Genomic DNA, 21,153 nt, shown 5'->3' on the forward strand with positions numbered 1-21,153 from the left:
TTGACAGAGAATCAAAGCGTCCTTAGTGGGTATCTGACATCCCCTTTCCAGGCCTTCTCCAGCCCAGACCTCTGAAGGGAAGGAACCGGCCACATATCACATGGCTTCATTCAGAGAACTAAGGAAGGGAGTTAAAAACCAAATGAACAACATTACAGCAGTATCACCTGCCTACCAAACAGTTTCTGGAAAGACAGTATTCAGGGAACTGCACTGCACAGAGAAACACAAAGGCTCTGATGTCAACAGATACTTGTCAAGAAAGTGCTTGACCAAAAGGCAGCGGGCAGGACGGCCATTCCAGGTGGTCATTTTGTTTCTGTAACAGCCCAGGGCAGGTCCACGTCAGTGGCCTATGTGAACTTCCAGAGCCTTCCTGCCCCTCCAAACCCACAATACAATGACATAAACAGGTTTAAAACACTTCTGTATTTCCCAAATATCTAGCCTTCACTATACTAAGCTTAATGTATCTGCAGCAAGAGCCACTAACTCATGTTATTTTGCCGGCATCCAGGGCTCGTGACCTCACAGTGTACATGCGCAGAAAGGAGAGGCAACCGAGTGCCTCCAGCGGGTGGTCCTGACACTGGGTTTTGTGTTTTTTTTGTTTTTTTTTTTTTGCGGTACGCGGGCCTCTCACTGTCGCGGCCTCTCCCGTCGCGGAGCACAGGCTCCGGACGCGCAGGCTCAGCGGCCATGGCTCACGGGCCCAGCCGCTCCGCGGCACGCGGGAACCCCCCGCAGACCGGGGCGCGAACCTGCGCCCCCCGCACCGGCAGGCGGACTCCCAAGCACTGCGCCACCAGGGAAGCCCCTGACACTGGGTTTTGAGTGGGACTTTCCCACTGTCCCTGAGTCCCAGGTAACTGCGTTTCTCAGCTTCACACCGCACCACGGTTCCTTCTTTCCTTTATCATACTCCCCCAGCAGCCCCCCATGCCAACTTCTGATTAGAAGCTGGAAAACAGGCCCTAGGAGGGAACTAATTATTTAAGTAGGGGACAGAGAGGCCCGGGAATGGCTTGGAACACTGTCCATGCATCTCGAGGCTTATTGCTGCAGGCCATGGTGACTAGCAGTGGCTTAGGTCAGGTTCTCCAGAAGGAGAGCCCCAGACGTGGATTCTTGTGCAAGTGAATTATTGATGGAAGGGCTCTCAGGAGACACAGGTAATGGTGGGAGGGAAGGAGAACAGGGCAGGGAAAGAAGCCAAGCAAAGATGGAGGTTTGGCCAAAGCCTAGCCTCAGCCTGATCCCCTGGAGGGAGGCGGGTAGGGGCAGGGGAAAAGGAGGCGGGGCAGCACCACAGAGTCATTCATTCCCATACGTGACACAGGGGGTGGGCCTTTATAGCTCCCATATCAGTCAGTCACCGACCGCAGGCCACCTCCATGGGGGGCAGGAGGGCACGTAAGCCCCCAGCCATCAGCTCTGGGCGAGGCTGCTCCCGTAGGGTGGAGGGCTGCTCCAACAGAGAAGGCTGTGAGCTGCTCAGCTGGGATCAATGCAGGGCATCTGGCTAGACACCACCAGCAGCCACAAAGGGCTGCCCTCTCAAACAGAAGCAGGAGAGAGGTAAGGTAGAAACAAGAAAAAGCCTCCTGAGGGGGCAGGATGCTTCAGAAGTCCTTCCAGCTGCCTGTCATTAGAACAGATGGACAGGGAACGGCCTCAACGCAAGTGGATCCTTCTAGGCACATCCGAGCAGAATGTCTGTGCAGGTGCCCTCAGAACAGACCCAATCTGAGAACCACACACGTACTCCTGCTGTCAAACAGTAGCCTGAGACCTAAGGGGCTCCCCAGCAAGCTTCCAGAATAGTTGAGTTCTGACAACAGCGGCAACCTGTACAGACGTTACTCTGCCAGGTGCTGTTCTAAGCGCTTTATGTCTGTTACCTTCATTTAATCCTCACACCAACCACAGTAGTGAGGCGTGATTATTGGCCATCCCCATTTTACAGATGAGGACACTGAGGCTCAGAGAGGTTCATTAATTTGCCCAAGTTAACAGTTGGAAGTAGCAGAGCCAGGATTTGAACCTAGGTAGCCTGGCTCGGGAGGGCTACACCACCGCTCTACCGCCCCTGGCTGTCTAGCTGGAGTACATGATGCTATAAGGCAGGAGACCACCACCGTGGATGCCTTCAAAGGAGTGTGTTTATACATCAGAATCACCTGTGGGTGAGTGTTGCCCTACAGAATCCAGAGCTTCATCCTGAACCTATGCAGAAGCCAGGGCTGAGGGCCAGGTGGAAATCTATACATTTAACAAGCCCCCCAGGTGTCTGACACAGATGGCAACGCTGAAACCCCACAATGATTCAGATTGAAAGAGTAGAGGCCAGTTTCAATATTCCAGCTCTTCGGGCTTCCCTGGTGGCGCAGTGGTTGAGAGTCTGCCTGCCGATGCAGGGAACACGGGTTCGTGCCCCAGTTTGGGAAGATCCCACATGCTGCGGAGTGGCTACGCCCGTGAGCCATGGCCGCTGAGCCTGCGCGTCCGGAGCCTGTGCTCTGCAACGGCAGAGGCCACAACAGTGAGAGGCCCGCGTACCACCAACAACAACAAAAAAACAAATTCCAGCTCTTCCACTTTCTATCTGTGTGACCTTGGAAAAGTTCATTCACCTCTCTGAGCCTCAACTGTTCTCAAATCTAACATAAAACCAGGGACTTCCCTGGTGGCGCAGTGGTTATGAATCCGCCTGCCAATGCAGAGGACACGGGTTCGAGCCCTGGTCCGGGAAGATCCCACATGCCGTAGGGCAACTAAGCCCATGTGCCACAACTACTGAGCCTGTGCTCTAGAGCCCGTGAGCCACAACTACTGAGCCTGTGTGCTACAACTACTGAAGCCCACGCACCTAGAGCCTGTGCTCCGCAACGAGAAGGCACTGCACTGAGAAGCCCGCGCACCGCAACGAAGAGTAGCCCCCTCTCGCTGCAACTAGAGAAAGCCCGCGCGCAGCAACAAAGACCCAACACAGACCAAAAAAAAGAAAAGAATTTTTTTAAAAAAGCTTTTAAAATAAAACTAATACTTCTCCTATTAAGATTTTGTGACATTTAAACTGTGAGTTGCTGTACATCTGGTATAATTCCGTGTATACATATTTGAAACTGTGTACATGTATATCTTACACATATATATAAATATCAGACAAAAGCCAGACAGAATAAAGTAGTAAGGGTGATTATCTCTCACAAGATAAGAGGGTGGGATAAAGGGGGGTAGAGAGTGAGATGGGAAAGGCTTTCACTTCTTACTCCATGTATTAAATTTTAATTTTTTATAAAGAGAACGTATTAAAGTTTTGTATATGTAAAACGTATTTAATCAAAACCCAAAAGACTAAATAGAATCATCTAGGTAAGTGCCTGGCCCACAGTACATGCTCAATTAATGGTCGCTGTTGGTCTTATCATCGTCCACAAACATTTGTTGAGTGCCTATTATGTGCAAGTCATCATATTTAGGCTGCATCGGGAGGCAGAGAAGCACAAAACAAAGTCCCTGCTCTCACATGCACAAAAAAAAAACCCCAAACGCCCAATGGCAGTGTTTACTTTGGGACCAATGAGTGCTATAGAAAATAAAGCCTTTAAGAGTTGAAATGAGAGAGATCATTTCCAGCTGGCCTCTTCAGGGGAGGTGGGGCTCGCAACGAGGCATTGAGGAAAGGGGAAGATTTCAATAGGCAGAGAAAGGGGGAAAGAACATTCCAGTGGCAAAAAAGAGCTTGGTTCAAAGGGCAGTGTGACTTGGTGGGCATGTGCAGAAGATGCTGAGCGGACATTTGGCCCCGCGCGGCCAGGCTGCGGGATGCAGTCGTGCCGGTCCCAGGCGGGCCATCGCAGGCCTCCCCTCCCACAACTGAAATAACACAATCTCTGGCCCCATCCCTTCTGGTGCTTGGAATGGGGCCAAGATCGACTTTCTCAAAGATTCTTGACCCTTGTGGACCAAACGTAGAATGGGAAGAGAAGCGGCCACAGAGATTGAAAAAAAGAAGTGGATCCTCTCCCCCAGCTGCTGGGCCCAAGTATATGCAGGGCACATGCTGGGGATGCGGGTGGAGCCAGGTGGGGGGATGCGTGGCAGCGTGGGTCTGGGGGCGCCGTATGTGTGTGTGTGTGTGTGTGTGTGTGTGTGTGTGTGTGGACTGACGCGTGAGCGTGCACGTCGTTCTGACAGGCGGCATTTCCTGTGATTGTGTGCTGTGATCTACGGGCTTGAGTTATGAGTGCAGTGTGTGCTAACCGCATTCCTGAAGGCTAATCTTTCTGAGCCACTGAGGAGGACGCAGAGGGGAGCGGGAGCAGCAAAATATCTGTCCACGGAACACACCCTCTGCCTTCCTAGTACTTCTGCTCGGGATGAGGGTCCCAGGGAGCGCGGGTGGCACCGGGAAGAGGCAGGGAAAGGTTCACACAGGGCACTGACACGAGCAGGACCAGAGCTGCCCCTGCATCAGCAAATACCGCACCGCGGCTGTGCACTCGGCCACCTATAAAGCACCCTGACATCTTCCTGGATCTGGTGCCTGTGTGTCTATATACGCAGTGTGTATGTAGAGAGCTAGAGATAAACACTTTTTTAAAAAGTTAAAGCTTGATTAGCTGAACACCACGAGGCCCTGGGAAATTGAGTTTTAGAAAAAATTTGGATAATTGGAACAGCAGAGAATATCAAGCACGTTAAATACACAAGTCAGCTGAGCACAGAGTTTATGGCAAGCTCTGATTAAGACGAAGTTTCTGATAATCAAAGTTTTAAGGGCAGAGGCTCATTTGAATTTTTTCTGTCGAAAAGGGAGATTAGATATCACGTGCACGGAATATCTTGTGATATTTTCCATTCTTCCCAACCCCGCTTGAGTCACAAACATGCTTTTCTATGTATGTATTTATTTCGTAAAAAGTACTCTATCCTTTGGTCTGCCCCAAACTACCCCAAACAGGACTTGCCACAGATGTGTTTATCAGATTGTACTGCAAACGCTCGGAGAGGGCAAGTCTGCCTAACGTCTAAGTGATTTCAAAATCAAAGCCATCCCAGACACACCAGAAGCCTAAAGCAGCCAAGAGATAGGCCAAGTTTATAAACTTCCATAATATGTTTATTGCACGGATGGCAATCACCCAATATCCCTGCCCTCCTGGGTCTTAGATCAGAATAGTTCCACAAAAAGAAATCTGTGTTTGACTGCATTTAACCAGTCATAATTCCAGATGTCTGGAATATTCCAACACCAGGCGTGGGGATGGGGAGGAAGAAAGGAAGCTGTTGATCATTCGGCGACAGTCTCGTAGTCTGCGGTGGCGTGTCTAGTGGGGCTGCTTGTGCCGTTTCCTCCTGTCCCTAAAGGAGAGGTGTCACGGGAGCGGTCATTGTATTTAGGGCAAGTGGCTGTCCGCAGCCACAGGCAGGCTTTTCTGTCCACCTCTGGAAACCCAATGTGTCACAGCAGAGATATAATTTCTTAATGAAATGGCGAGAGTGTACCTAATTTATGCCAGGACGGAAAACGCTGACGGGGCAGAAAGGACACTTGTTTCTGCTGTAACAGGGAGCACGTGTGGGCCACGTCACTCAGGAATGAATCAGGCCAGCGTCCTGGGGCAGTCTGCTAAGAGAATTGCCTCCTTGCGAGCTCCTGTAAAGTGTTAAAGATATTTACTGCGTGCATACATGCCGGTCCATTCCAACCCTTTCATTGGAACGCAGACTTATGTGAGTTCAATCCTTTGTCCCAGACCCCTTCCTGAGCATGAGTAACAAAAGTAGGATGGTGCTATAGAATCATCAGTGCGATTCATTCTGCCCTTTCCTCTAGGGCTTTTCTGGCAAACATTAAAGATCACGAGGGACTTCCGTGGTGGCACAGTGGTTAAGAATCTGCCTGCCAATGCAGGAGTCACGGGTTCGAGCCCTGGTCCGGGAAGATCCCACATGCCGCGGAGAAACTAAGCCTGTGCGCCACAACTACTGAGCCTGTGCTCTAGAGCCCACAAGCCACAGCTACTGAGCTTGCGCACCACAACTACTGAAGCCCGTGCGCCTAGAGCCCGTGCTCCGCAACAAGAGAAGCCACAGCAATGAGAAGCCCGCGCACCGCAACAAAGAGCAGCCCCCGCTCACCGCAACTAGAGAAAGCCCCCGCGCAGCAACAAAGACCCAACACAGCCAAAATATAAATCAATAAAATAAATAAACATCATGACACCCCATTCAAGGGACGCGAAGCACTCATTTCACAGACAGTAAGACTGACACACAGATTTTGCCTCCGTGACATCTTATAGCCAACGGGATAGATTTTTTTCCCTCTCCGGCAAAGCGGGTGTGAGATGCATTGATGAACTTTTAAAAATTTTATTGAGGTACAGTTGATTTAAAATGTTGTGTTAATTTCTACTGTACAGTAAAGTGATTCAGTTATTCATATAGATACACGTTCTTTTTCTTATTCTTTTCCATTATGGTTTATCACAGGATACGAATACAGTTCCCTGTGCTCTACAGTAAGACACTATTGTTTATCCATTCTATATATAATACTTCGCATCTGCTAATCCCAAACTCCCAATCCATCCCTTCGCCACTCCCCCTCCCCCTTAGCAGAGATGTGTTGATGAATTTAACCTAAGGCTTGGGTATGGTGTCAAAGAGGTCAGGGCTTCTCCTGACGGTCGTGGGGCTGCGGCGGGGTCTGGAAGTCTGGAGCCTTTGTTTCCTGCTCAACACTGGCCAGGAGGCATCAGTCATGGCCAGGTGCAAGAGAACTTTCTCTACGCCAGAAAGTCTCCAAAGTGGGGGCACACACACCCTAAGTGGCACACAGGACAATTCTTTGAGGGGTAGTGTTCGTGGGTTGAATTCTGTCCCCCTCCCCAAAATTCATATGTTGAAGTCCTAACCTCCAGGACCTCAGAATGCAACCTTATTTGGAGATAGGATCTTTAAAGGGGTAATAAAGTTAAAGTGAGATCTTTAGGGTGGGCCCTAAAAAATATGACTAGTGCCCTTATAAAGTGGGGAAATTTGGACAGAGATACACATAGGTGAGACAATATATTTCTGTTGTTTAAACCACCCTGTCTATGGTACCTCGTCACGGCAGCCCAAGCAAACTAACACAGATAGGAAGAAGATACTAGAACTTTAGAATTTCTGTTTATATCATTTGCCATGTCACTTTGCAGCGCTTCCCACTGTGGGGGGGAATATACTCCCCCCATGCCAGTGACGTTGCACTTGACCAAAGGAGTATTAGTGGACGTGGCTTGTGAACAGGGCTGTAAACGTGTTGTGTGGTGTGTGATTTGCCCTCTTGAGCTTCTGCCGTCACTAAGAGAAGAACAGGTCCTAGGTGGCTACAATCGCATCAGCCTGGGCTCCAGACCTGCACAAAACCTGCAAGCTGGAACCAAGCCTGGCCAACCTGCAGCCTGAAGTCGCCCAGCCCAGCCAAGATCCATTAAGACCCCGCAGGACCAGGAGCGCCAAAAAACCATAAATGCCTATCATCGTAAGCCGCCGCGTTTCTGAGTGTTTGTTTCGTAGCATCATCGCAGGAAGAGTTGACTGTTACAATGACCAACACGCAACATGTAGATTGACCACATGGCCTCACTCAGGCTGAATGTCACTGCTCGGCATGCAGTGTGACAGGCAAGGAATGCCAAGGGAAGAGGGACAGTCCTGGAACTTGGCTGGCATCCGCCTCGCGTGATCTTTCACCTAAGTAAACGGCCTGTTATGAGTGCCATGTCGAGTGATTTGCAAATTATATGATCTTGCTCTAACTAAACTAATCATCACAAAATGGGCAAGGGGCTTGAAATGTCTCCTCTAAAGAAACCATGGCTTGCAGATAATACCATGAAAGCAACCATCAGCTAGGAAGGAACTGGTCAGCTCCGGGTTCCAGAGCTCTGCCAGCCCGATTAGGAGGAAACACCGTGATCTGAACCAGATTTGACAAAGAGTACGTTTTAAAAGTTTCAGACTTCAGAAGATCATTTGAGATGCAGATTTTCGACTTCTATTGTTAAGAATGGGCCTCGCACACATATATATGGCCTTATGCTCTTAGCAGAAAACGTTAGCACATGAATGTGATTTGTAAGTAAATAAATATACTCCAAATGTGCAAAAAATGATCACTACTCGGGTCAAGACCACTTGAAAGTCGCTTGAAAGTGAGTCCAGCCTATCAGACTGATTTATTAACCTTTTGGGCGAGTTCATTGTTTTTAATGTTGAGGGATTATTAGGGTGCCATCGTGAACATGGGAAAGACCCGTCCCCTCGAAGTGCAGTGTGCAGAACCCATGGGCCCTCCAATGTTTGGCTGTGTTCACCCTGTTTCTAAAGCCTGGGGGAGAAATTGATGTCACGCGGAAAGTGAGGACGCACCTCAGTGCCGGGCCTAAGGAGAACCTTCCAGAGCGGGGAGCTGACGCGCTGTTCAGCAGAGAGGGTGCCCAGGGCAGGGGGGCCCTGCTTTGGGCCCAAAGACTCCTCCCAGCTTCAAGAAGTCCTGAAAGGGCCCAGCTCTGCTGCCCCGTCCCGACTCCAACACCACCATTCAGGGCATGGAGACAAGGAGACACACCCCACTCCCAACCAGAATCTCACTCTGGGCACAGACACTGGGCAGCCTGACTTCATGCCCAACTCTGATTAAACCAGAAAGTGTCAAATAATGCTGACCACTCCCCCCACTCCAGAAAATAAATATCTTCCTCCCTTGAACTCTTTTGAGCTGCATCGTTTCTTTTTCTTTTTCTTTTTGTTTTGGCTGTGCCGCACAACTTGCAGGATCATAGTTCCCCCACCCGGGATCAAACCCGCACCCCCTGCAGTGGAAGCGCAGAGTCCTAACCACTGGACCACCAGGGAAGTCCCTGCATCGTTTCTATCTTCCCTACGATGCTGACCCCATTCTGTCTTCAAGTACTGTCACTTAGACTTCCGCATGGGTGCGTCCCGTCTCAAGGATGTGGGCCAGGCCTTACAGAGGTGAGGACCCCATTTTATATTCCTTTGAGTGTAGAACCTATTTAGGGAGCCGGGTGCATGAGTCCCCGGGTTTCTCTCTGGGCTGCTGTGAACATAGGGCATTGCGTGGGTTATGGGTGGAGGGGAGGGTACTGTTTGACCCTGAGGTCTCTGTTCTGAAGGATTTTCATCAAATTCATGGGAGGCCACCCATGCCCGGGCATTACTATGAAGAGACTGGGACAGAAAGGACGAGGAGGTTATACCAGTTGGGGCTGGAGCAGGGACGCAGACCACGATGAGGATTATGGAGGAAGGGCTTCATAATGGAACAAGAGCTGACCCCACTGTGGGAGAGTCTGGGAAAGGAAGGGTCCAAAGGCGAGGCTGGAGGGTCCAAGGAGAGTCACTAGCCAGCCCTCCTGCAGCCAGGCGCGAGCAGCTACCAGAGCAGGGCCACGAGGGGGAGTTGGGGGAACAGCCCACAGAAGATGTGTCTCTACGTCTGGTGGCAGGCCTGGCATGGCTGTGGCTCAGCAAGGCCTGCAGAGCAAGGACAAAACGGCCCCTTCCGGCGCCTCCTGTCTTTTATTGCATCTAACCGTGATGGCCAGAGACGAGTAGCAGCTGCTTCTCTGCCACCTTCCAAATGTTGTGCAAATTTCTCTTCTGATCACCTCTAATGTGGAATCATAAAAGGAAGGGAATTCTGGAAAAGGCTCCAGCTTAGCTGAGGTGACACGACACAAAACCACCACAAGATTTGAGCTGTCACAGGGTCCGCCATGGCTCTTCTGCACAGCTCCTTTAGAAGTGAGGAGTACACTGCTTGTCCTCAAACATTTCTGTGCCCCAGGCTTGGCAGATGGACTGGGCTCACGGAGGGAAAGACCTTTATGGGACAGCACCTTCCAAATCTCACCAGCAGGTCAAGCTCGACACTGTCCTGTTGACCCCCTTATCACTCAAGAAGAATGATTTCAGCTTGAGAGACTCAGAGAGGAAAATAGCTAAGGGCCTATGGCAGACTGTATTTTCCAAAGAGGGACTGAACTGTGTCCCCGCCCCGCCCCCCCCCAACGAATCCGTATGTTAAAGCCCTAACTCCCAATATGACTGTATTTAGAGATGGGGCCTCTAAAGAGACAAGTAAGGTTAAGTGAGGTCATAAGGGTGGGGCCCTAACCCATTAGGATTGGTGTCCTTATAAGAAGAGGCAGAGACACCAGGGACTTGCACGCACAGAGGGAAAACCACAGAGAGGGTGCCTGTCTGCAAGCCAAGGAGTGAGGCCTCAGGAGAAACCAACCCTACCAACACCTCGATCTTGAACTTCCAGCCTCTGGGACTGTGAGAAAAGAAATGTCTGTTGTTTAAGCTACCCAGTCTGTGGTATTTTGTTATGGAAGCCCAAGCAGATGAATATGGCCACCACACTATCTCCCATCCCACAGGCTCTTCTTCAAATGTGACAATGACACTCCAATGACAATACTTCCGATGGTGGTGTCTACACCCTCTTGCCTTGAACCTGATCAGGCCTTCATGACCGCCTCAACCAACAGAATACAGCAGAAGTGAAGCTATGTGACTTCCGAGACTAGGTCCTAAAAATGCCATGCCCTTCTACCTTGTTCCCCCAGGACACTCACTCTTAGAACCCAGCCACCATGCTGTGAAGAAGCCAAGAAGCCACAGGGAGAGGCCACGTGGAGAGTCCACAGCCAACAATCCCAGCTGAGGTCCCGGCAGCAGCCAGCATCGACACTAGATGTGCGATCGAGGGAGGCTTTGGGTGATTCCAGCCCCCAGCCATTGAGTCACCCCCTACCCTTTGAGCCACCCCAGAGGACATTCTGTCCCCACTGGCCACGTCCAGACTACAGATTTGTCAGCAAAATAAATGAGTTGTTGTTGTTTCAAGCCACTGATTTTGGTGTGATTCATTATGCAGCAGTAGATGACCAGAAGAGAGGTCCTCAGAACAAAGGCATGACTGCCTAAGAGAAAATGGGGCCAAGCCAATATATAGGCTTGACCTGTTGTGGGGGGTACTGCAGTGATTTCAGACAATCAAAGCGGTGCAAACCTCCGGCATCAATGCAGAAAAACAGGCTGTCAGATGAGCGGTCCTCTGAAGATCACACCCACTTTACGATTCCTATTCATTTTCCGGCAACTCTGAACATCTTCCCAAGGAGATTTTTTTAGTCACGTTGGTCAAGCTCTGGACAGAGTTTAAAGGAAGCGTGTATACAGAAAGAAAATGGTGGAATCGGGAGGTTAAGCTGGAGGCTAGAATAATTAAAGGTTAAACTCCAGGTTTGCATTTGGTATTTATAGAATTTTCCATGCTTGGTGTGAGGGTTTTAAAACCAGGCTGAGCAGGGAAGCGCCTTTCAGCTCTTAAAGGAGGGAAAGGATTCTAACACAAGGAATCCAACCTGCCTAGTTCAAAGTTTTAAAAGGAAGGATAATTAAGCTGCTTTGTGGCTTCAAGTGATGCTGGTAAGGTGAACAGGGCTGGGAAAGGAGGCTCTGTGAACAACACAAAGCCAAACAAAACATTTTCTTTCCCTACCGGGCACCCAGGGCTGTCAGCAGCGGTTCCCTGGGTCCTCGAAAGCGGTTTTCTGCCCCTGCTGCTCCCTGCTCTGAAGGCGCGTGAGTGTTGTTTATAGCGTTTGACACGAGCCGAGCCGAGGCAAGCATGGGGCAGCAGTGTTCCGGCAGGCGCATTGTGGGGGTTACCAATGGATGCGCGCGAAGGATGTGGGTGGAGGCGGAGGTAGCAGGGACCCGGCACCCGGTGCTGGCTCGCGCACAGCTGCGCTCTGAGGCTGAATGCAAACTCCCCGGAATGCACTTCTGCTTTGCTCCAAGCTTCCTCTCGCCTCCTTTATCCCCCTCCCGTTTTCAGTATAGACCTTCAGAGAAACTCCTCTCTCTGTCTTTCAGCTTGTTGTTATCTGTTTGCGGGACATGGTTGTCTCTTTTTGTTTCCCGAAGCTTTGATGGGGCTGGGGATGCAAGGTCAAAGGAGGCGAGGCCAGGGGTGTCCGCGCTACAGGCTCAAACTACTTCTCCCAAGAGTTTTCCAAATGCATCCTGCTCCCAACCTTCAAAGGATGCGGGGTGCAAAGGCTTGTGAGAACTTGTCTAAACTGGTACTGCATTTCTTTGTGAAAATCTAGTTACTGAGACAGGCTATAATGCAGCTATTCAGAAAGATGATTATAAAGACCATGTGGCAACATGGAAAAGGCAGGCGTGACATAACATTAAACGAAATAGTAGAACTCCAAACTGTGCCTGAGGTACTGTCACAACTATGTTCAAAGTGGATTAGGAGCAGGGACTCAAACAGATACTTGTACGTCAATGTCCACAGCAGCGTTAGTCACAGTAGCCCAAAGGTGGAAACAACCCAAGTGTCCATCGACGGATGAATGGATAAACAAAATGATCAAAAATTCCTCTTTGACCTTAAAAAGGAATGAAATGTGGAGACCTGCTACAACACGGATGAAGCTTGAAGACGTTATGCTAAGTGAAATTAGCCAGTCGCAAAAGGATAAATACTGTACGATTCCAGTTATACGAGGCCCCTGGAATAGTCAGATTCAAAGAGACAGACAGTAGAATGGTGGCTTCAGGGGCTGGGGGGAGGAGAGAATGGGGAGTTGTTGTTTAATAGATATGGAGTTTCTGTTTGGGATGATGAAAAAGTTCTGGTGGTGGATGGCGGTGATGGTGGCACGACATGGTAAAAGTACGTAATACCACTGAACAGGACACTTAAAAATGGTTAAGATGGTAAATTTTATGTTATGTATATTTTACAATAAAAAAACTGGGCTTCCCGGGTGGCGCAGTGGTTGAGAGTCCGCCTGCCGATGCAGGGGACACGGGTTCGTGCCCCGGTCCGGGAAGATCCCACATACCGCGGAGCGGCTGGGCCCGTGAGCCATGGCCGCTGAGCCTGCGCGTCCGGAGCCTGTGCTCCGCAACGGGAGAGGCCACAACAGTGAGAGGCCCATGTACCGCAAAAAAAAAAAAAAAAAATTAACTTTTTTTAAAGTGCATTAGGTAGATTGGTGACTGCCAGAGGCTGGGAGGAGGAGGGCATAGGGAATAACTGCTTAATCAGTACCGGGTTTTATTTAGGGATGATGACAATGTTTTAGAACTAGATATAGATGATTGGCTGTACAACATTGTGAATGTACTAAACACCATTGAATTGTTCACTTTAAAATGGTTAATTTTATGTTATGTGCATTTCATCTCAATTTTTTAAAAAACTGGATTAGGAGGAGACTGAAAGGGAATGTGGGAAACTGAGAACTGTTTAATGCGTTAGGATGGTTAGGACTATTGGTGGATTCATTTTGATTTCTGAAAAAATTGTTAAAATACAGTTTGTGCAATGTATTTTTTACATATTAAAAAAAAACTGTCAGGTAGAAAATCTGTCACAAAAAACAGAATGTATACGGGATTAACATATACACACTACTATATACAAAATAGATAACCAACAAGGACCTACTGTATACAGGGAACTGTGCTCAATATTTTGTAATAACCTATAAGCGAAAAGAATCTGAAAAAGAATATATACATATGTGTGTGTGTGTATATATATATATAAAACTGAATCACTTTGCTGTACACCTGAAACTAGCATGATATTGTAAATCAACTACACTTTAATAAAAAACAAAACAAAACAGGGGAATTGCCTGGTGGTCCAGTGGCTAGGACTCCGTGCTTTCAGGGCCGAGGGCCCAGGTTCGATCCCTGGTCAGGGAACTAAGAGCCCACAAGCCGCATGGCACAGCCAAAAAAAACCCAAAACAGACTATTAATCAACTAAAGCAAAGTCTCTTACCTTTTCTTAAGACTTGTGGGGCAAGATTGTACAGAGAAAGACCATAAGGAAAGAGAAATTGAGGACTGGGCTAAGATAGTGTTTGTCACTTTTTAGTATGTATTAATATATACTATGTGTCACGTATTAATGTGTTAATAATAAAGAATATATATTAATATAAATCAATAATAAAGACTATAAGAGATAATCACAGTAAGTCCTTACCAATCCATCAAATATATATATGTTTAATATCCAGTGTCCCCAGCATGACGCTGGGCCCTGTGGGAGGCCCAGAAGATGAGGCAGAGTGTCCTTTTGGAGCTGACACTGTAGGGCTAACTTGTACGATGCTGATGACAAGTGTGTGAGGTCAGAAAGGAGCTGAAGCAGGCTGCCTAAAGGGAGTGGGGACACCTCAGCTGGACTTGGAGGGATGGCAGGCTCTGCACAGGCCAAGGGCAGAGAGAGGTCCTTCTAGGTGTGAGGGGACAGGCAGCGGGCAGGAACGCCAGTGTCTGTAGTCAGGGAAGGAAGGGGAGAGCAGAGAGGTGTGGCGGGCGAGTTGAATGAAGCCCAGTTAAAACACCCCCCTTGAGGGATAAACACCATAGACAGTGGGGAGCCACGGTTGGCTCCTACGCAAGGGATGGAAGCCATATTTTCAGATGGGGACTCTGCCAGAATGACAGTAGGCCTTGTATCCCCTTTCCCTTTCACTCAGGGGGCCCAGACAGGCCAAAACACAGCCAGACACCCCCAGCCCTGACACGGATTACAGTAGCAGCAGCAGGGAGCAATTCTGGAAACTCTGTTCTCTCATTGATGGTTTCTAGTTCCTCGTCCCCAAAGGGAACACTTTTAGAGAAAAATGATATGTCTGGTTAAAGATTGAGGATTGAACACATGCGTCCATCCCTCTGCTCCAGGCCAAAACTTCATGAAGATGATAGTAATGGGATTTTCAAAAGGCATTCACCTGCAAGTATAAAAAGAATGAGAAAGGAGAAAAGAGCCAAGAGTTTTGGAAGCTGGAAAGCAGAAGGTTGTTTGGTGACTAACTTATAGCAGGGCTGAGAAAGCTGAGTCTCAAACTGGCTGTGGGGAAAGCTGAGAAGCGGCCTGAATGGATGGCATCGCAGAACCTCTCCCCGCTCCAAAGACTCAGAAGTGGCAATGCCAGGTACTTCTGGAAGAGGAGGTGAAAGTGGTACTAAGAACAGGAGGATCAACTGAAAGCCCATTTAAGAAGCAGTCAGATGTTCGGATGCCTTTCCCTGTGCTGTGAACCTAAGTGACTGTCCCTTCACTCCCTCATCCCCCATCTCAGACAGAAGACTGGACTTTTATTTAGTATCTGGAGAGGGTTTTAAAAAGGGTCTTTGCATAGAAAACAAACTTATGGTTAACAAAGGGGAAAGGGTGGGGCGGGGGATAAATTAGGAGTTTCGGATTAACAGATACACGCTACTGTATATAAAATAGATAAACAACGAGGACCTACTGTATAGCACAGGGAACTATATTCAATATCTTGTGATAACGTATAATGGAAAAGAATCAGAATGTATATAAAACTGAATCACTTTGCTGTACACCTGAAACTAACACAACACTGTAAACCAATTATATTTCAATTAAAAATAAAAATTAAAAAAATAAAAATATTAAAATTAAAAAAATTAAAAATATCTCTATTTTTGGATAGAGATATAAAACATAGTTGAAAGTAGGATGCCCAATTGAAAACAGGGAGATTAGATATAAGTTTTTTTTTTAATGAACATTGTACCCCCAGCCAAGCTTCCCTGCTCATTCAACTCCCAGAAACTTGATATTCAAGCTTGGACCCTCTAGGAAGGAGATCGAATACCGACATCAGAGATTTGCCAATTAAAAGTCTTACCTAGATCAGCATAGAGTGGTGGCTCTCAAACTTTAGCCTGCAGGGGCTTCCCTGGTGGCACAGTGGTTGAGAGTCCGCCTGCCGATGCAGGGGATACGGGTTCGTGCCCCGGTCCGGGAAGATCCCACATGCCGCGGAGTGGCTGGGCCCGTGAGCCATGGCCGCTGAGCCTGTGCGTCAAAAAAAAACTTTAGCCTGCATAAGAATCCCCTGGAGGGTTTGTTAAAACACAGACCGCCAGGGTTTCAAATCCAATAAATCTGGAGTGGGGCCTAAGAATGTACATTTCTTAGAAGTTCCCAGGTGCTGCTGCTGCTGGTCCGAGGACCACACTTAGAAAACTGCTGCTCTAGAGTGAAGTCTGCAATTGGCAAGCCACATCCCCACACACAGAGGTTTCCAGCAGCTTTTTAGTGCCCTGCTGTAGATGTGCACACATAACTGGTGATCACCAGACGTCTAAGGGAAACCTCTGACATGAATGACCAAGACCAAAACAGATGAAGCAAGCTGAAGGAAACAAACTATGCTGAGAAATGTAAATTTCACACATGCGCGCGCACGCACACACACACACACACACCTATCAATAATGTCCCAGAAGAGACATTATTTTAACAGCATTAAAAAGAAGCATTCAGGGAATACAAAGCAACTTTTAGAGAGTAAAAATCGAGCTACTGGAAAATTAAAATATGACAGCAGAAATGAAGAAAATAGTAGAAGGATTGGAATGTAAAGTCTAGAACGTTTTCCAGAAAATAGAGAAAAGAAAAGGAGATGAGAAACAGAAAAACAGTTTTTAAATGATTACTCTAAAAGTCTAAATAAAAGGAGTTTTAGAGGGCTTCCCTGGTGGCGCAGTGGTTGAGAGTCCGCCTGTCAATGCAGGGAACGCGGGTTCGTGCCCCGGTCCGGGAGGATCCCACATGCCGCGGAGCAGCTGGGCCAGTGAGCCATGGCCGCTGAGCCTGCGCGTCCGGAGCCTGTTGCTCCGCAACGGGAGAGGCCACAACAGTGAGAGGCCCGCGTACCGCAAAAAAAAAAAAAAAGGAGTTTTAGAAAGAGAGAACAGAGAGACAGAGGGGAAGGAAGCATCACAGAAATAATTCAAGAAAATTTCCCATCCCTAAGGGACACAATCTTACAGATGGAAAGGACCACAGAAGTATCTAACACAATGGATGAAAACAGACTCACATAAATACATATCATCATGAATTTTTAGAACATTGGAGACAAAGACCCTTAAAGCTTCGAAAGAGAAGATATATACTACATACAAAGGATTGAGAACATTCCTGGCTTTGGACTTCTTAATAGCAAGTCTGGAATCTGGGAGAAAATAGAAAAATGCCTTTCAAAATTCTAAGGGAAAGTAATCCAATTTAGAATTCTATATCCAGCCAAACGATCAGTTAAGTGTGAGCATAGAAAGAAAACTTCTCTGACATGCAAGGTCTCATAAAGTTGCTGCCTGTGCATCCTTTCTCAGAAAGCAACTGGAGGAGATGGTCCACCAAAATGCTGGAAAACATCAAGAAAGGGGAACACGTGGAATCCAGGGAACTGGGGATGCCACCCAAGATAGAGTCAGAGGGAATTTCCATGATGAAGGAGGCAACCCCAGGGTGACGGCTGAGCCCCAAGCATAAGAAGCGACCAGCCCAGATAGGAGCTGCTCAGAAGCCTCTTGATAAGCCAGGAAGAGGGACTTGAGGCGTCGGACACAGTGCAAATCTAGTAAATTGAGAAAGAGTTTGGGTTGCAGCAACCTTCTTAAAGCAGAGGCAGCCAGAAAGGTGGTAATAAAGCTCAGTGACTACAGCCTGAGCTGAATTCCAATTTTCCATACAAAGATGAAAGGTCCTGGCTCCCGCCTCTGCCTCCCTCCACCGACAGCCACATCCCCATGCATATTTGGGAAGGCAGAAATATCTAGGCCAATTTTATCATACTAAAAAGGAAGAAGAATCATCAAAGTTCAAACTCTCCATCATCAGACGATCTCAGAGTCTCACCGATGTGAAATTCCAAATGTCTGGGTCCAGGTGCTCTCATGTGTAGAAGGGAAACTGGTGATTGGCAATGTTCATTGTTTTATTGAACAAGAACTTGCTTGCTGGGGTATAATTAGATGACACAGATTCCTTTTTCATTTTTTATAGGGAAGTATTTTGCCATTACCTCGGAGCATAGCATGATATGTTTATGGCCAGGGATTTTTTTCACTGTGTAGTCTTTCTCTCAGCGGTTTATTTAAAGTCAAAATGACACCAAAATGGAGAGCGAGTGGTTTGTGTTCTCACCCCAGCCCCACCCCAGAGCTGCAGCACAGGTAAGTGTCTGTCACCTTGAGACAGGCTGGGACCTAGGACCCTTTGCTGCAGTGTTGGCACCTGGACCTTCGAGCAACAGAATACAAAAAAAAAACTATAAGGGACTAAAAGTAACTGCACGCATGCCCAGTTGGGGCAAATTAGGAACAACAAGATACAAAAAGAGCAAAAACCCAAGTGCCACTTCTGAGGTGTCAGGAGCACAGTCCCCTGCTTTTGCGTCCCCTGGACGCGCCCCTACCCCCACCCCATGTAAGGAACCAGCTCATCCCCCCAATCAGGGAGCCAGCAAGGACACCTGTTACTTGTTTTCGCTCCCTCGTGCTGCAGCACGAGTCCCATTAAAGCCTCGCCTGAATTCCTCCTATGGCCTCTTAACAATTTCTATTGATTTAAAGAGTCCAAGAACCTAGGTCGGTCACAGCCTAACACATTTCCCTTCGGTGGAACTGGCCACCTTTAGCGATTCACATTAGGTAATGCAGTCCCATTCTGCAACTTTCGTGGCATAAAATGTAGGACTAATCAGGATAGGAAGATATCTCAACAGGTTGAAAGAAATAACGAGTCCTCTGCCTGTGGCCTAAAAAAAACGCACCAGAACAATCCATCCCATTGCTCCATGATACAACCAGGAGTCCTCCAAAGGAGACAAGACCCTGTGGACCAGGCTTTGGTCCCGCCCTGCTGCCTGTCATGATGCGCCCACCCGCCATGCTGAACAACTGCCCGACACCCACTGTAAGCTCCTTCTGGGAGTCTGGCAGACCCTCTCCAGCTTCCCCACCCCACATCTCCTCTCTCCAGACCAGGGGTCCCTTCCAGACTGAGTCCAGACAGGCCAGCAGCACTCCTACCTGGTCCCTGTGCCCCCTACCCACTTACTTAGGTACCTTTCTCCCAGGATCTCAGGACTGGTCACTGCCCATCTCTCCTGGCACTGTGGCCAAGGGAGGGTGGAAAATATAGATGATTTCATCTTTGAATCTGAGCACCTAGCAGGGTCTGGCATGGAATCGTGCCTAATAAATACTTGTTGAATGAATGGGTCAATGAACAAAACGAATGTATGGATAACTATGACTTAGGGGCTTTGGTAAATGCCACAGGAATTTCTGGTGTCATATGACCGCCCCCAAAATGCTAATACCAAAGGCTTAATGCTGCAGAGTCGTGGTCTTTGACACTCCACTGGGGTGCACCAACAGCTTTCATTTCTCCCTTATGTTTTTAGGATAAAAAAATCTACATAAAGTCATAATGTAAATATTAGTGGAGATTAATTTCTTTTTATTTCTAGATTAAAATCAATGTGACTAGTCTCTATGTTTACTGTGCAGATTGCCACTTAAGGATGCCCTTACCTGGCCGGTAGGACTGTGAATCGCAGTCACGGGTGGCATGCACGCGGCTTCAGGAGAAGGGCAGGAGGCCCACTCCGTCCTCCACTGTCAGCCTATTGTGACACACTGCGGCTTACAGGTGCCTAGTGATGTGGATTTACTGATCATATGACCTAGTTTTAGCTTAACTCCCAAATGAGCCATAGGGCTTAAAAAGATTCCTGCGAAGAAACCATGTGTTAAAAATAATACTAATAATACAAGCACGCTTGAACAAGATGGAGGCCGAGCAGATGTTTCTTCTACTATGAGCTCTTTGTCAGCCACGTCATGTGGCAGAAACAGCCATAATCTAATCAGATCTGAGCCGAAGTCAGCCCCCAAATTGAAATTATCAAGAGACAATTGGAAACATGAGTTTCCCATCACCGCTGTCTTAATGACGAGCCTGGCCTTGAGTGTATATGGTATATGGGGACTATCTGGTGAACGTCACAAGCCTCCAGAACAGAGGTCCTTAACCATAAATAAATACATCGGATTACAAAGGAAACCGAGGAGGTTGAAATCTTTATCAAATTATTCAAACAAATTTGTGTTATAGATACGTACGTATGGGCTTCTTTAGTAAATCGTTAAGTAACAAGATCCGTGGCAGATCTAATGACTACCATCATTTCACAGTGTTGATGAGCATATGTGATATTTTAAGATATCTGCTAATACTACTGAGACTTGTTGCCTATGTAAGTAATTGAAGGAAATGCTAAGTTGTAGTTAGAGGCTAGTGAAAATGGAGATGCCGTTTTTCCCCCATCGAATTCACAAACCCTGTGAATTCTATCCTTGAACCTCAAGTCAAGAACTGCGGTCTAGTGCGGATCAAAGGCTATTGGTCCCATCTCGCACAACCTTGTTACCAGGTGTTCTGTTAACAGAAATCACACATAAAAACGTTTATTACAAGCAGGCACAAAAACCAGTTACGCAATCTGGCTAAAAGCTACGCTGGACATAGAAGTGACAATATTTAAGTGGCAGGATTCGACTAACCCTCCGGTTAGAACAGGCACAATGTCCTCTGTTAGGTGGCAGGCCACAGGAGTAAACGAAGTCTGTGGCCTGGGATGCCACACCCCAGGGTATTTCCCCTCCGGGTTCCTCACATTCACAGACCCCATTCAGGCAGCAACAGAGGTGCTAGTACAATATTTCTTGCCAATCCCCATGTCTTTTTTTTTTTTGAAGTACAGTTGATTTACAATGCTGTGTTAGTTTTAGGTGTACAGCACAGTGAATATATATATATTCTTTTTCAGATTCTTTTCCCTTAGAGGTTATTACAAAATATTGAGGACAGTTCCCTGTACTCTGTAGTAGGTCCTTATTGGTTATCTACTTTATTTATAGTAGCGTAGCCAAGCCCCATGTCTTGAAAACCACTTATTTTGTCAATATAAACTTTATTCTAACATTTAAAAATGCTAATACGTGAACCCTCTGGTACAGATTTAGATAGCCAATGTGTAGTAGTGTCTTTGGACTGTGGATTTCCGATTCAGGTTTTTCGAATGTTAACTAACCATCCCAGAGGTGTGCATCCTTCATTAGTGTATTTCAAATGGAAACCCACCTCTTCTACAGTATAGATTTAAAACAAGCTATCTATACTGAGGC

General features: G+C 47.6%; 1 long non-coding RNA gene across 1 annotated transcript in view; it reads right to left on the reverse strand.

Annotated features, from left to right (window-relative positions):
- LOC132513257 (uncharacterized) overlaps positions 1-15,977 on the reverse strand; it is a 44,337-nt gene extending 28,360 nt beyond the window's left edge. The window contains exon 1 of the long non-coding RNA XR_009538425.1: positions 15,795-15,977. This is a non-coding gene — a long non-coding RNA (uncharacterized LOC132513257). The remainder of the gene's footprint in view (positions 1-15,794) is intronic.
- Between the last annotated feature and the right edge of the window lie 5,176 nt (positions 15,978-21,153).

Source organism: Lagenorhynchus albirostris, chromosome X (assembly GCF_949774975.1).
Source record: "Lagenorhynchus albirostris chromosome X, mLagAlb1.1, whole genome shotgun sequence".
In the NCBI taxonomy this organism is placed as follows: Eukaryota; Metazoa; Chordata; class Mammalia; order Artiodactyla; family Delphinidae; genus Lagenorhynchus; species Lagenorhynchus albirostris.